Source organism: Artemia franciscana, chromosome 15 (assembly GCF_032884065.1).
Source record: "Artemia franciscana chromosome 15, ASM3288406v1, whole genome shotgun sequence".
In the NCBI taxonomy this organism is placed as follows: domain Eukaryota; kingdom Metazoa; phylum Arthropoda; class Branchiopoda; order Anostraca; family Artemiidae; genus Artemia; species Artemia franciscana.
The window spans coordinates 42,455,692-42,472,003 of NC_088877.1; positions in this window are offsets into that span (position 1 = coordinate 42,455,692).

Here is a 16,312-nt window from a genome sequence, read left to right on the forward strand (position 1 = left end):
AACTCCTGATTACCATTCCAATTTGCCCCTTTCAGAGGTTTTGTGATCATCCTTTCTGTATATACCTTATACACCCCCAGGGCATAACTTACAACCCTTGCCCAGAGGGCTCTCGGGGTTGTCACCCTCAAAGACATGATTTCCAGACCTTTCTTTTACGTTGAACAAAATGGCTATCTCAAATTTTTTATCGGATGTGCTTGGGGAAATAGTGGGCGTATGAGGGGGGTTAGTTGCTCTCCAATCACTTTTGACTGTTAAAAAGGGCACCGACTCTTTCCATTTCCAAGCGAATGAGCTGTTTCCGAAGTTCCTTCGACAGCAAATGGCCCTTTCCAAACTTTTATCAGATGCATTTCGGAAAAATACAAGGTGCGTAAGGGGGGGGGGTATATCCTTCCTCTGATCGCATTGAATTTTAAAAAGAGCACTAGATCATGTGATTACCGATCCAACGATCCCTTTCCGAAGTTTATACGATCACCCTTTCTATATGTACCTTATACCCCCAAGGGTGTAACTTAAATAATGACGAAGACCACACTGCCTTTCCATAATATAACTACAGAAGAGAGAATAATGAGGACTTCTTTCCCAAGACAGCGAACCAACAAAATCTATTTGAATATTTTGGCCCTATATCTAAGGGCCGTCTTCAGCAAAGAAAATAATAAACAATAAAACGCTTACAATAAAAGTTTTCGGTTAAAAATCCATTCTTTTTTTTCTAAGATAGCCTTGGCATCATTACTTCTTAACAAAAGTTCAGCCAAGACTGTGTGATAAAAGCTAACATTTCACAGGTTCCTCTACAGGTTAAAAGAGGTGTGGTAATATCTCTTGTGGATAGAGTACTTAATATCTGTTCAGAAACGTATATTATAAAGAATTAATTTTTATTACAGACATACTTTTTGGCAACGGGTACCCAATCTCTCTCATAAATACTGTTATTGCTCAAAGATTAAGGAAGCATTCTTCTAAAGCCTTACATCCCACACCAGAAAACGATTCGAATAATCCCACAAGCACGATTTACCTACCTTATATTCCGAAAATTACTTCAAAACTGAAAAAAGTTTGTTTAAAAAACAATTTACGTGTTGTATTCACAAGTAATTTAAGTATAATGAATCTTCTCAATTCTGGTAAGGATAAAACCCCAGTTACTCGTCTAAGAGGGGTGTATCAAATACCATGTAGTTGTGGGAATCAAACAGTTCGTGGTAACGAACTGTAGTAAGGAGTGACCCGGCTCAATAGTAACCAAAACTCTAAAAAATGGAATTTTGATACCAATAGCTACACCAAAAGAATCGCTACACCAAAAGTTAAGAGCCTGAGAAAATTTGCGTTATTTTAGAAAATAGGGGGAAACACCCCCTAAAAGTCATAGAATCTTAACGAGAATCACACCATCAAATTCAGTGTATCAGAGATTCCTACTGTAGAAGTTTCAAGCTCCTATCTACAAAAATGTGGAATTTTGTATTTTTTGCCAGACGGCAGATGACGGATGCGTGTTTATTTGTTTGTTTGTTTTTTTTTGTTTTTTTTCCCCAAGGGGTGATCGTTTCAACTCGGTTGTCCTAGAATGTTGCGAGAGGGCTCATTCTAACGGAAATGAAAAGTTCTAGTGCCCTTTTTAAGTGACCAAAAAAATTGGAGGGCACCTAGGCCTCCTCCCACGCTAATTATTTTCCCAAAAGAATATTCAACGGATCAAAATTCTGAGATAGCCATTTTATTCAGCGTAGTCGAAAAACCTTATAACTATGTCTTTGGGGACGACTTACTCCCCACAGTCCCCGTGGGAGGGGCTACAAGGTACAAACTTTGACCAGTGCTTACATATAGTAATGGTTATTGGGAAGTGTACAGACGTTTTCAGGAGGATTTTTTGGTTGGGGGAGGGGTTGAGAAGAGGGGATATGCTGGGGGAACTTTCCATCGAGGAATTTGTCATGGGGGAAGAAAATTTCCATGAAGGGAGCACAGGATTTACTAGCATTACTTAAAAAAAATGAAAAAATAAATATGAAAAAGTTTTTTTTCAGCTGGAAGTAAGGAGCAGCATTAAAACTTAAAACGAACAGAATACCCATATAAGGGGCTCACCTCCTCCTAATACCTCCCTCTTTATGCTAAAGTATTTTTAGTAAATTCAACTATTTATTCTACGGCTTTTGTGATTCAGGGGTCATTCTTAATGAATTGGGACAAAACTTAAGCTTTAGTGTAAAGAGCGAGGTACTGGTGAGGGGGCAAACCCCCTGATATATGTAATAAAAACATGAGAACACAAAAGTTCTTTACGTAAGCTAATTTATAAGTTACGTATATCTTTTACTAATAGAAAGATTCGTAAAAAATTAAAAGTTCTAGTTGCCTTTTTAATTAACCGAAAATCGGAGGGGGACTAAGCTCCCTCCTCCGCTTTTTTTCTCAAAATCATTCGATCAAAATTATTAGAAAGCCATTTAGCCAAAAAAAAATAAATATGCAAATTTCGTTTTAATTATTCCTCTGCGAAGAGCCAAAATCAAAACATGCATTGATTCAAAAACGTTCAGGAATTAAATAAAAAAAGCAAGTTTTTTTAACTGAAAGTAAGGAGCGACATTAAAACTTAAAACGAACAGAAATTACTTCGTATATGAAAGGAGCTGCTTCCTCATCAACGCCCCGCTCTTTACGCTAAAGTGTTTTGCTGTTTTAAAAAGAAGAGTTGAGAGAAAGAGTCAAACTTTAGCGTAAAGAGCGGGGCGTTGATGTGGAAGCAGCTCCTTTCATATACGAAGTAATTTCTGTTCGTTTTAAGTTTTAATGTCGCTCCTTACTTTCAGTTAAAAAAACTTGTTTTTTTTTATTTAATTATTATATTGGTCGAACCCACCAAAATTTAGGAACAAGATTACAGCAACACATAAAAAGTATTGAAAAAGCATTAAAATCTAGAAATAACTCCATATCTTTCAATTCAGCTTTAAGTAATCATATTTTTGAAAATCCAAACCATTATGGTCTATTTGACGAAACAATACTAATTAGGAATGACCTAGGAATCAAACAAACTGTCCGCGAGGCAATCGAAATCAAGCGAAACTTAAATAATAATACATCCCTAAATAGAGACTTGGTGAATACACACTCAACCCTATGTACACAAAATTAATTACAGAAAATAATCTAATTCAAAATAAAACAAAAATAGGAACGAACAAAAACAAGTCCAATCCCAAAAGAACTACATGATTAGCTGCAGAGAAGGCAAACATCGCAATAAGAAATTATTCCATTTTTTAATAAAAACAGTTAGTTCAATGAATGAACCTATTTAGCTTGTAAAATGATAGCTTTTATCACACAGTCTTGGCTGAACTTTTCGTTAAGAAGTAATGATGCCAAGGCTATCTTAAAAAAACAAATGGATTTTTAACCGAAAACTTTTATTGTAAGTGTTTTATTGTTTATTATTTTTTTTGCTGAAGACGGCCCTTAGATATAGGGCCGAAATATTCAAATAGGTTTTGTTGGTTCACTGTCTTGGGAAAAAAGTCCTCATTATTCTCTCTTCTGTAGTTGTGGTATAACTTATAACCCTTGCCCTGAGGGCTATTGGGGGGGGTCTCATCCTTAAAGACATAATTTCTGACTTTTTAATTACTTGAAAAAATGGCTGTCTCAGAATTTAATTGGATGGGTTGAGGAAATGGTGGGCGTGGGAGGGGGTTTAGTTGCCCTCAAATCACTTTGGACTACTAAAATAGACACCAACCCTCTTAATTTTTAATGAAATGAGCCTTTTAGACGTTTCTACTACAACAAGCAATCATTTCAAAATGTCCATTAGATTCATTTTAGGAAAATTCAAGGTGTGGGTTGGGAGAGTATTCGACCCCGATAACTTTTAATCTTATAGAGGGTACGAGAACTTCTGATTGTCAATCCAATTAGTCCCCTCTGATGTTTCTACGACCACCCTTTCTATACAAACTTTATATCCCCCCAGGACATAACTTACAACCCTTGCCATGAGGGCTGCGGGGGCTGTCCTCCTTAAAGATATAATATCTGGACCATTTAACTACGCTGAACGAAATAGCTATCTCAAAATTTTGATTGGATGCGTTTTGCGAAATGGTGGGCGTATAGAGGGGGGCTACCGTCTAATCACTTCGAAAACGGACTCTAGCCCCTTCTATTTCAAATCCGATAATCCATTTTAGGAGTTTCCACGATAAAAAATGGCCATCTGAAAATTTCTATTAGATACGTTTCGAGAAGATACGAGGTGTGGGGGTGGGGTATTCGCCCTTCGGTGAATCTGAATCTTAAAGAAGGCACTAGAACTTCATATTAACAATCCAATTGGCCCTCTCTAAAGTTTATACGATTACTCTTTCTATATAAACTTCAAATGCACCCAGGGCATAACTTATAATCCTTGCCCTGAGGTTTTGGGGGGGGGTCGTCCTTCAAGACATTATTTCTGGATCTTTCAACTATATTGAACAAAATGGCTATCACATTTTGATTGAACGTGTGTGGGGAAATGGTGGGCGTGGAAGGGTGGTTAGTTGCCCTCCATTCACTTTCAACTATCAAAAAGGGCAGTAGCCCGTTCAATTTCCAATCGTGAAAGCCCTTCTTGAAGTTTCTACAACAGCTGCTTCAACACGAAGTGCCCTGTTTGAAAATAAATAAATAAATAACACATTGTGCCCACATCGCTCTTTACGTAAGCAGTAAATGATTCAAATTTGAAAAAAAAATGAACCTAAGAAGAGATTTGAGGATACTTTATTGTAGCCTTTGTCTTATCTCCAGTCCTGTACCTCATATATTGTCACCCATCTTGCACACTATCGTATTTGTCAAAAATCGTATTTTTTTTTTCCTTCAAATAAACCATAAATCCATCTTAAAGTCTTTTAAATATTGCCAGAGACCCCAAAAATTTTCTTTGAATCTTAATTAATAATGCTTAGGATTTTGAAATTGTCTAAATGACTTTAATTCGAGTTTTGGTTCATCAAATAGTTAGTGGCAACGAACTGTAAGTAAGGAGTTATGCGGCTTAATTATGACGAAACTCTAATTAAAGGAATTTTGATATCAAGAGAACCATTAAAAGAACTGGCTTATTATGATGGTTCCAAATGTATAACATTGATTAAATAAATAAAAAGTTTTTTTTTAACTGAAAGTAAGGAGCGATATTAAAACTTAAAACGAACAGAAATTACTTCGTATATGAAAGGGGCTGCTTCCTCATCAACGCCCCGCTCTTTACACTAAAGTTTGACTCTTTATCTTAACTCTACTTTTTAAAACAGTAAAACTTTTAAAACAGTCTACTTTTTAAAACTTTAGCGCAAAGAGCGGGGCGTTGATGAGGAAGCAGCCCCTTTCATATACGAAGTAATTTCTGTTCGTTTTAAGTTTTAATGTCGCTCCTTACTTTCAGTTGAAAAAACTTGTTTTTTTAATTTAATCTCTGAACGTTTTTGAATCAATGCATGTTTTGATTTTGGCTCTCCGCAGAGGAATAACTCAAACGAAATTTGTATATTTATTTTTTTGGCGAAATGGCTTTCTCATAGTTTTGATCGAATGATTTTGAGAAAAAAAGGAGCAGGAGGGGGGGGAGCCTAGTTGCCCTCCGATTTTTTGGTTACTCAAAAAGGCAACTAGAACTTTTAATTTTTTACGAATGTTTTTATTAGTAAAAGGTATACGTAACTTATAAATTAGCTTATGTAACGAACTTTTGTATTCTCATGTTTTCATTACATATATGAGGGGGTTCACCCCCTCATCAGTACCTCGCTCTTTACACTAAAGCTTAAATTTTGTCCCAGTTCATTAAGAATGACCCATGAATCACATAAGCCGTAGAATAAATAGTTGAAATTACTAAAAATACTTTAGCGTAAAGAGCGAGGTACTAGGAGGAGGTGAGCCCCTCATAAGCATAATAATTTCTTTTAAAGTTTTAATGCAGCTACTTACTTCCAGCTGAAAATTCTTTTTCATATTTATTTTTCATTATTTTTTTTTAAGTAATGCTAGAAAATCCTGCACTCCCTTCATGGAAATTTTCTTCCCCCATGGCAAATTTCTCAATGGAAAGTTCCCCCAACATATCCCCCTCTTCTCAACCCCTCCCCCACCCAAAAAATCCCCTTGAAAACGTCTGTACACTCCCCATTGCCAATTACTATATGTATCCACTGGTCAAAGTTTGTAACTTGTAGCCCCTCCCACGGGGACTGTGGGGGAGTAAATCACCCCTAAAGACATAGTTATAAGGTTTTTCGTCTACGTTGAAAAATATGGCTATCTCAGAATTTTGATCCGTTGACTTTGGGAAAATAATTAGCGTGGGAGGGGGCCTTGGTGCCCTCCAATTTTTGGTCACTTAAAAAGGGCACTAGAACTTTTCATTCCCGTTAGAATGAGTCCTCTTGCAACATTCTAGGACCACTGGGTCGATACGATCACCCCTGGGAAAAAAACAACAAAAAACAAATAAACACGTATACGTGATCTGCCTTCTGGCAAAAAACACAAAATTCCACATTTTTGTATATAGGAGCTTGAAACTTCTACAACAGGGTTCTCTGATAAGCTGAATCTGATGGTGTGATTTTCGTTAATATTCTATGACTTTTAGGGGGTGTTTCCCCCTATTTTCTAAAATAAGGCAAATTTTCTCAGGCTCATAACTTTTGATGGGTAAGACTAAACTTATATAAGACTTATATAAACTTATATGAACTTATATAAACTTGATGAAACTTATATTTAAAATCAGCATTAAAATGCGATTCTTTTGATGTAGCTATTGGTATCAAAATTCAATTTTTTAGAGTTTTGGTTACTATTGAGCCGGGTCGCTCCTTACTACAGTTCGCTACCACGAACTGTTTGATTTAGTTTAAAAGTGAATTAATGCTAATAAAAACCCAACAATCAGATTCAGCATATCACAGAACCCTACTGATGAGGTTTCAAGCTCCTATCTGCAAAATTTGAAATTTTGTATTTTTGTCAGAAGAAAGATTACGGATGCGGGTTTATTTATTTGTTTTTTTTTCCAGGGGTGATCGCATCGAACCAGCGAGGATCAGGACAGGGCTCATTTGATTGGAAATCAAATTTCTAGGGCCCTTTTTAAGTGACCAAAAAGATTGGAAGGTATTTAACCCCCTCTCATGCCCCTTTTTTCCTAAAGTCGTCTGATCAAAATTTCGAGACAGCCATTTTGCTCTGAACAGTTGAAAGGTCCAGTAACTACGCCTTTTGGATAATATCACCCCCACTCCTCAAAACCCCTGGGTAAGGGTCTGTAAGTCATGAAATTTGCCCATTGTTTACCTAGGTAATTTTTTTATTGAAAAATTTACAGAAGTTTTTTTTTGGGGGGAGGGGTGAATTTTGTACGGGTGGAATTTCTACGGGAAAAACTTTCCATGGGAAGGGAAGTTCCCTGAAGGTGGACTTTCCAAGGGAAGTTTTACGCTGGGGGAATTTGCCAGAATTGCTATTGGAATTTTTTTATTTGCCTTACTTTCTTATTGCCGACTCAATTGTACATGTGAAGATGTAAAGGAGAATTATGCGGGGAAAATTTTCCAGCAGTTGGAATTGCCTAGACGATTTCTCTACAGGAGGAGGGGAATTTTGCACTGGAGAAAACCTCCGGTGGGAATTTTCTTCGGGAGCAACTTCATGCTAGAGGGGAGGGAGATTTGTTTGAAAAAGTTTCCACGGATGGGGTTTCCAGCATGATTTGAAAAACCATCAGAAATTAAAGTTTTTCTTCAAATGAAAGTGTGCCAAGAAAATTTTACAGCTTCAACACTTTAGCAGATAGGGACTTGAAACCTCTGCAGTAGGGTTCTCTCATACGCCGAATTTAATTATTTGATTTTCATTAAAATTCTTTGACTTTTATTGGGTGTTTCCTATGTCTTTTGAAAATCAGGGTAAAATGAAGCTTAATGAATCTTCTATATTTGGAAACAACATAATTAGCCGATGATCTATTGAGTGATATAAAAAAAAACCGTTTGTAGAGTTTCTTTTACTATTGAGCAGTGCCGTTCTGTTCTTACAGTTCGTTACCACAAACTGTTTCATATATTAGTATATAAATTCAAAAACTTAAAGAATAGGACGTTATCTGCGCTTATTAGGTGTATTTAAATAATAGTATTTGGAGAATTATTGGGGTTTCGATCACATATTGGAGGTGAAGATTAAAACCATAGAGTAGATACCCTTCTTACTACCAACCGATTTAAATCTTGAAATTACAATCGTTTTAATCTATCGAGTTATATAACAATTCCTATTATAAAAAGCACTAAGTTCTTTTTATAATTTCTTTTTTCATTTAGGAAACTATATTTAATGTAGACCTACCTTCTTATTTTTCAATGACTTCATTTCTGTTCTATTTCCAGATCTAAAGGGTGTATTCATATCCACACCTCACTCCACTTTCAAAGTTTTAACAGAAGAAAATCTTATTTAGAACTGCTAGATTATAGAAAAAACCCCATAAATATGAAGACAGAAATTCGACCTGAGCAAATGTTGTGCAATACTAAATATAGAACATTTTTGCACTTTTGGCATTAACTAGGTTCATCTATTATCTTTATTATAACACCCTGGGGTATATATCTGATGTGGACATAGGGTAGGAATTCAGAAGCTTCAATGGCGGTACATAAATTTTAATATGAATAAATTTTATATTTCATAAATTTATATAATTTATAATTAGTATATATAGTAAATTTATATAATTAAATTAATATATTTATAATTACATAATTATATATTTATTTATAATTATATAATTTATATAATAATTATTATTATTTATAATAATTTAAAATTATATTTATAATTATTATATATAATTATTTATAATAATTATTATTTATATAATAATTATATAATTTATAATTATGTAATTTATAGTAAATTTATATAATTAAATTAATATATTTCATAAATTTATATATCATAAATTTCATAAATTTTAATCTGGAACATATTAGGAACTGTAGTGAAGCACTGTTTTACGTGTTTTTTTTTATTTCTTGTATGATTTATTCGATTGAATCATAAATCTATGCGCAATATCGTAAAAAATCACTATACTTATGAAAAAAACCCTAGTTTTAGAACAAAATCACTAGCTAAAAGAAAATCACTAGGGGACATAAAAATCCATAGAAATAGTGATAAATCGCTAGGGGTGGTAACCCTGCGACAGATACAACCTGCTCTTTCAAATACTGTTTTACATCTATGAAAATCCCCCTTTATCTTCCTCATTCACTCCGCATAATAGAAAAGATGTAATAAGTCAATGTACTTTTTGCTTATTTGGCTTAGCCAACTTGTTTTGCATAACGGTCTAATTGTGTCAAAACTTGCACAGGTGCTAAATTTGTCGTGACGTCTTCAATCAGGCAATGATCACTATTTTCTGGCTTCAATAGACACTCAGTAAAACATGAAATAAAATATCTTAGAATACTTTGAAACATTTAAGGTACTGAGGACAGAAGGCAAGTGAACAGTGGAAATAAAAGTCTGCTTAAATTTTATTTTCAAAAGCTGTCGAATTTTTCTAATTTCTGGAACATTGTCAACTGCACTGTTGAAGGTCTTATCAAGTAAATTAGGAAATTTCTGGGTTCTTTTTTTTGCAGTCTAACCTCAAAATTTGTTTCGAAGCTCAGCCTCGCAACAATTAAACAAGGTTTTTTAACGCCCATCTTACCTGCCCTTGAATTAAAAGAAGAAACATCAGATGCTATTATTTTGACCGTGACAACCTCTAAAAAATATCAAGAATGATCATATACTGGGGGAGGGGTAAATCTTGTGACTTCTCCCTATCTATTCATAGTCCTGTACACTCTTATCGTCTCGAGAAATGATTTATAAACCACATAAGGTGTTTGGTGCAAACGATTCAACATTGGTACAAGCGTTGGATTTTTCTTCAATGATCTTTTGCTTTTTTTAATTATAGCTTTATTTTATCTTTCATATTCTGTATTTTTTTTACCTTTTTGACAGATATTCACTAAACTTATAAAGCAAAATCGCTCCAAGTTTTCTGTTTCTCCAAATATGTGCTCCACACAACACCAGGGATGCGCAAACCTAGATTGATTAAAAATGCAAAAAGAACACACACAAAAAATTATAGCATCGCATGTCCGGAAATCGTAGTTTCAAAAAGTGTGAAAAAAACAACAAAAAACCAGGGTTAAGTAACCTTGTTTGACATTATAATTAAGTTACTGATTTTGTTTCTCTATTAGGCTACATCTGCATGTTGCTGTGGTTATTTTGTTAAAATACACCTTTTTTTAGTTTATTGCTTTACCTTTTTTATGTCATTTTAGATGGGTTTTCAAATAAATAATATTAATAGCAATATATAATGAGGTTTCAAATTGATCTTGTCAAAATCATTTTTCTTAGCACAAATAGGTAGTTCTCCCTTTCTTTCTCCCTGCATTCCCAGCCATATAGTTTTTTTCGGAGGGGGGTGGGGGCTAGTTGATGTTTGATGATGAATGTTTGCGTTTTGTTGTATACCAACAAAAGGTATAGAATATTATACATCTTATCTCTTAGTCTGCTCATTCTTTTTTTAAATAGCACGAAGTCGTTTTCTTAGCCCATCGCCCTTGGCCCTATTTAACTCTATTTCCTAACAAAACTAGTTATTAAATTTGGTATAGATGGTTTAAAAAGGTTAGCCCAATAATGCATATAGTTGGTCTGATTCTTTTAACTGCACCCCTACCCCCCCCCCCCACATATTCTAACCTCTAACTTTCGGTATTGGATATTTTTTCTCTGATTTCTCAGACTAAATTTGGAATCTAGGACTGAATTAATCACCTAGTATGCACTCAGCCATAGTCGTCATGTGTAATTCTCTAGTTCTCCCTCGGATATCATCAATTTGCGGTCCCACACTATTTTTCTTCAGATTCACATGGCATGTTATTAGTCTTCGCCGTTTCTTTTGTCGCCAAATAGCTGTAATAGTTAAATAGGCGGTATTTTACGCATCATAAATTTAACGTTTATTTCCCGATTTCATTTATAATCTTATTTTTAATTTATTTCTTTTCCTATTTTAATTTTATTAATTTCGTCATAAATACTTTCTTAGACCACACGGCTTCTCGATTAAATTCTGCAATTTCTTCATTTATCATTTCTACTATCTAATTTCACTGTTTCCATCATAAATGAAAAACCTGAAAAATAGATATTGTGGTTTTCGATTGTTATTGTAGAACAGTTGTTACAATCAAACAGTTTGTGGTAACAAACTGTAAGTAAGGAGCGACTCGGTCCAATAGTAACCGAACCTCTAAAAAATAGAATTTTAATATAAATAGATATATCAAAAGAATCAGCTTAATATGCTGATTCCAAATATATAAGACTCACCTCTGCTCAACAAAAGTTATGAGCCTGAGAAAATTTGCCGGGTTTTTGAAATAGGCAGAAACACCCCGTAAAGTTAAGGGAATGTTAATGAAAATCATACAGTCAGATTCAGCATACCAGAGAACTCTACTGTAGAAGTTTCAAGATCCCATCTTCAAAGATGCGGAATTTTACTTGTTTTTGCCATAAGACAGATAACTGATGCGTGTTTGTTTATTTGTTTGTTTGTTTTTTTCTTTTTTTCTGTGGGTAGTTGTATCGAAATAATGACCCCTAAGATAAGGAGAGGGTGTATCCAAACGGAAATTAACATTTGTAGTACCCTTTTCAAGTAACCCAAAAGATTAGAGGACAAGAGCCCATTTTTCCCCAAAATTATTCTGATCAAAATTTTGAGATAGCCATTTTATTCAGCATAGTTGGGAAATCAAATAATAAAGTCTTAAGGTGTAAAATGAACCCCCCCCCCCTGCCCCCACAGACTGCGGGGAAAGGCCTGTAATTTATTAAATTCACCCATTGTTTACGCATAGTATTTGCTATTGGGAAGTATGCAGACCTTTTTTTTGGAGGGGGGAGTCGTGCTTGCGGTGGATTCCTACAGGTAGAATCTTCCTTGGGGAGGGATATTTCTAAGGGGTGAATATTCCAAGGGAAATTTTTCACTCGGGGGTTTAACAGAATTGCTATACGAAATTCTATTCAATGCTCTTACATTCTATGTGCCAAATTTTTCATGGATATGTTCCGGGGGAATTATCTAAGGGTTTTTTTCCGCGTGTTTTGATTCCGGGAAGTAATTTCCACGGAAGGGTCATTTCTGGAGTGATCGAGAAACCGATTAGGCATTAAATTCTTATTCAAGTGAACGAATGCTAATGATAATTTTTTAGGCTGAATCGTCCGCAAACAACTTTACAGGGAGGGGAATTCTTAGCGAGGATGGAACGCGTATGGAGGGAATTTGACGTAGGGGGTAGAAGGAAGGGTGAAATTTACGTTGGGTGTAATTTCCACAGAGGAATTTTCCGTGGGGGGTATATTTTAAAAAGGGTGAGCCAGATTTACTGGCATTATTTAAAAAACAAAGAGAAATTACTCCATATATGAAGGGTTGTCCCCTCCTCAATACCTTGCTCTTTACGCTAAATCTTGACTGTTTGCCCCAATTTCTGAAGAACTTCTACTGAAACACAGGGGTTGTTTAGTTAGAATAGGAAGCTTTTTCAAAAGTTTAACTGCTTTAGTGTAAAGAACAATTTGAAGAGCAAGGTATTTTGGTTTTGGCACACCTTCATATACGGAATAAATCTGCCAAAAATAATAAGCATATTTTGTCTTAATTTTTCATGTACGGTGAGCCAAATTCGAATCTGCATTAGTTAAAAAGGTTCAGAAATTAAATTAAAAAAACAAGTTTTCTTAACTGAAAGTTAGGAGTGACATTAAAACTTAAAGGAACAGAAATTATTCCGCATATCAGAGGGGCTGTCCCCTTCTCAACGCCTAGCTCTTTACGCTCTGGTTTTTATTATTTTAAAAAGTGAAGTTGCGACAAAGAGTCAAACTTCAGCGTAAAGAATAATGTCACTCCTTACTTTCAGTTAAGAAATTTTTTTTATGTTTAATACAGTAATAATTATTTTTTGTCTAGTCAAGATAAGACAAACACAATTTTGATGTTTAAAGCTTAAAATTCCAACTGTTTATGCATTTAAAAAAAAATCGGTTTTCCGAAGAAAAATTAAGAGCTACATTAAGCCTGAGACAAGCAGAAATTTAAATAGTAGTTTAAATATAAAATGAACATAAATCACTAACCAATAAATAGATAAAACCTGAAAAGAACAGAAATTACAATAACAATTGCAATAGAGGCAGTAATCAAGACAAACTGAAAATGAACAGAAAACGCTACAAGCAGGATTAATTTCCGTTTTAATTTTCAGCCTTTTTTTTCTTTAACTTGTCTGATAAAATCCTGAAATTATCAATTAATACCGCTTTAGACCGACCAAGTAAAACAATGGCATCAGCAGGTGCCATATAACTAATTTTAACTGCTAAATAGATAAGCATCTTGTCGTTTCGTTATTTTGGTGAATATTACAGCTGTAGACTGCAATATTTACAGTTTGTTGGACTGTAGGACTGTAGCGTCTGTAAAGGGTAAACTGGTAGAAAGAATCAAATGCACACAAGAATTTCTCAATTCAGCTGAAATTGCTGATTTGACGCCCTATGACTTGAAACTAAAGAATAAAATGAAAATTATGCTAATACATAATTTAGATATTTCAGAGGGCATAGACATTAAAACATTCCTGGTTGTTACTAAATTATGCAGCAGCACAATTAAAGTAGAGATGTAACGATAGGGACAAGCTGGGAAAGAATTCGTTTGGTACTACTACGTCATGCGAAATTACATATGTTTTTAGATGAATACGAACAGCTAAAGCAAAAGATATGAAAAAATGTCTGCGGTAATGATGAACAAATGACATACGAGAAGAAGCATCACAACAAATCCCACATCAAAATAATGGGAAAAAAATCTCCAGGTAGAATATATGCAACAGGGATGATCATATCGAATATATATACGAGCAATAATTGTATAAGTATGAATTTATTTTTTCTCGAAAACGGCTCCATATCTTTTCGGAGATCTAAAAACAATCTAGATAGGTCAGAAGTTTGAGAAATTCGTTAGAGCCTTAATTTAAAAAAAATGCATGTCTGTGACGTCATTTTTGTATACATTGGTATTGCAATGACGCTGTCACACTTGCCATGCTTATGTGGAAAAACGGATATTTTCATGCATGGAGAAGTTTACATTAAATTGTTTAAAGAGCATAAAACTGGTAATTGCAAAAATATTTGTTTATATTTGAACAAGGGATTACAAAAATCCAAAAACCTTAAAAAAGGAAACCAAAAGTTTGAAGCTTAGTAGATATCGTTCTTAGAATCGGACTTGCTTCAATATTCTAATATCTTTGAAAAGACTTAGTATGATAAGATATATCAGTATGAAAACTTATCTTGAGGTAGACCCAAAAAACGAAATTTAAAGTGTTATTAATAATAATATGTGGTATAAAATTATACCACATAAAGTAATAATAATATAATATTACTTTAGTAATAATAAAATAAAGTAATAATAATATGTGGTATGAAGTAATGTGGTATAAAGTTATACCACAACTACAGAAGAGAGAATAATGAGGACTTTTCTCCCAAGACAGTGAACCAACAAAACCTATTTGAATATTTCGGCCCTATATCTAAGGGCCGTCTTCAGCAAAAGAAATAATAAACAATGAAACACTTGCAATAAAAGTTTTCGGTTAAAAATCCATTCGTTTTTTTAAGATAGCCTTGGCATCATTGCTTCTTAACGAATTAAATAAAACAAAAAACAAGTTTTTTTAACTGAAAGTAAGGAGCGACATTAAAACTTAAAACGCACAGAAATTACTTCGTATATGAAAGAGGCTGCTTCCTCATCAACGCCCCGCTCTTTACGCTAAAGTTTGACTCTTTCTCTCAATTTTTCTTTTTAAAACAGTAAAACAGTAAAAACCAGCATTAAAATGCGATTCTTTTGATGTAGCTATTGGTATCAAAATTCCATTTTTTAGAGTTTTGGTTACTATTGAGCCGGGTCGCTCCTTACTACAGTTTGAAAGTTCTGTTTGAAAGTTCAGCCAAGACTGTGTGATAAAAGCTATCATTTTACAAGCTAAAAAGGTTCATTCATTGAACTAATTGTTTTTATTAAAAATTGGAATAATTTCTTATTGCGATATTTGCCTTTTCTGCAGCTAATCATGTAGTTCTTTTGGGATTGGGCTTGTTTTTGTTCGTTCCTATTTTTGTTTTATTTTGAATTAGATTATTTTCTATAATTGATTTTGTGTACATAGGGTTGAGTGTGTATAATTAGGGATGTATTATTATTTAATTTTCGTTTGATTTCGATTGCCTCGGGGACAGTTTGTTTAATTCCTAGGTCATTGCTAATTAGAATTGTTTCGTCAAATACAACATAATAGTTTGGATTTTCAAAAATATGATTACTTAAAGCTGAATCGAAAGATATGGAGTTATTTCTAGATTTTAATGCTTTTTCAATACTTTCTTTGTGTTCCTGTGATCTTGTTCCTAAATTTTGGCGGGTTCGACCAATGTAATAATTTCCACAACTACATGGTATTTGATACACCCCTCGTAGACGAGTAACTGGGACGAGTAAACAAGCCCAATCCCAAAAGAACTATCAGATTAGCTGCAGTGACGGCAAATATCGCAATAAGAAATTATTCCAATTTTTAATAAATACAGTTAGTGAAATGAATGAACCTTTTTAGCTTGTAAAATGCTAGCTTTTATCACACAGTCTTGGTTGAACTTTCAAACAGTTCGTGGTAACGAACTGTAGTAAGGAGCGACCCGGCTCAATAGTAAACGAAACTCTAAAAAACGGAATTTCGATGTCAAAAGATATATCGAAGGAATCGGATTTTTATGCTGATTTCAAATATATAAGTTTCATCAAATTTAGTCTTTTTCATCAAAAGTTACGAGCCTGAGAAATTTTGCCTTATTTTGGAAAATAGGGGGTAACACCCCCTAAAAGTCATAGGATCTTAACGAAAATTACACCATCGCATTCAGTGTATCAGAGAACCCTATAGAAAAAATTTCAAGGTCCAATCTACATAAGTGCGGAATTTCGTATTTTTTGCCAGAAGACAGATCAAGGGTGAGTGTTTATTTGTTTTTTTTT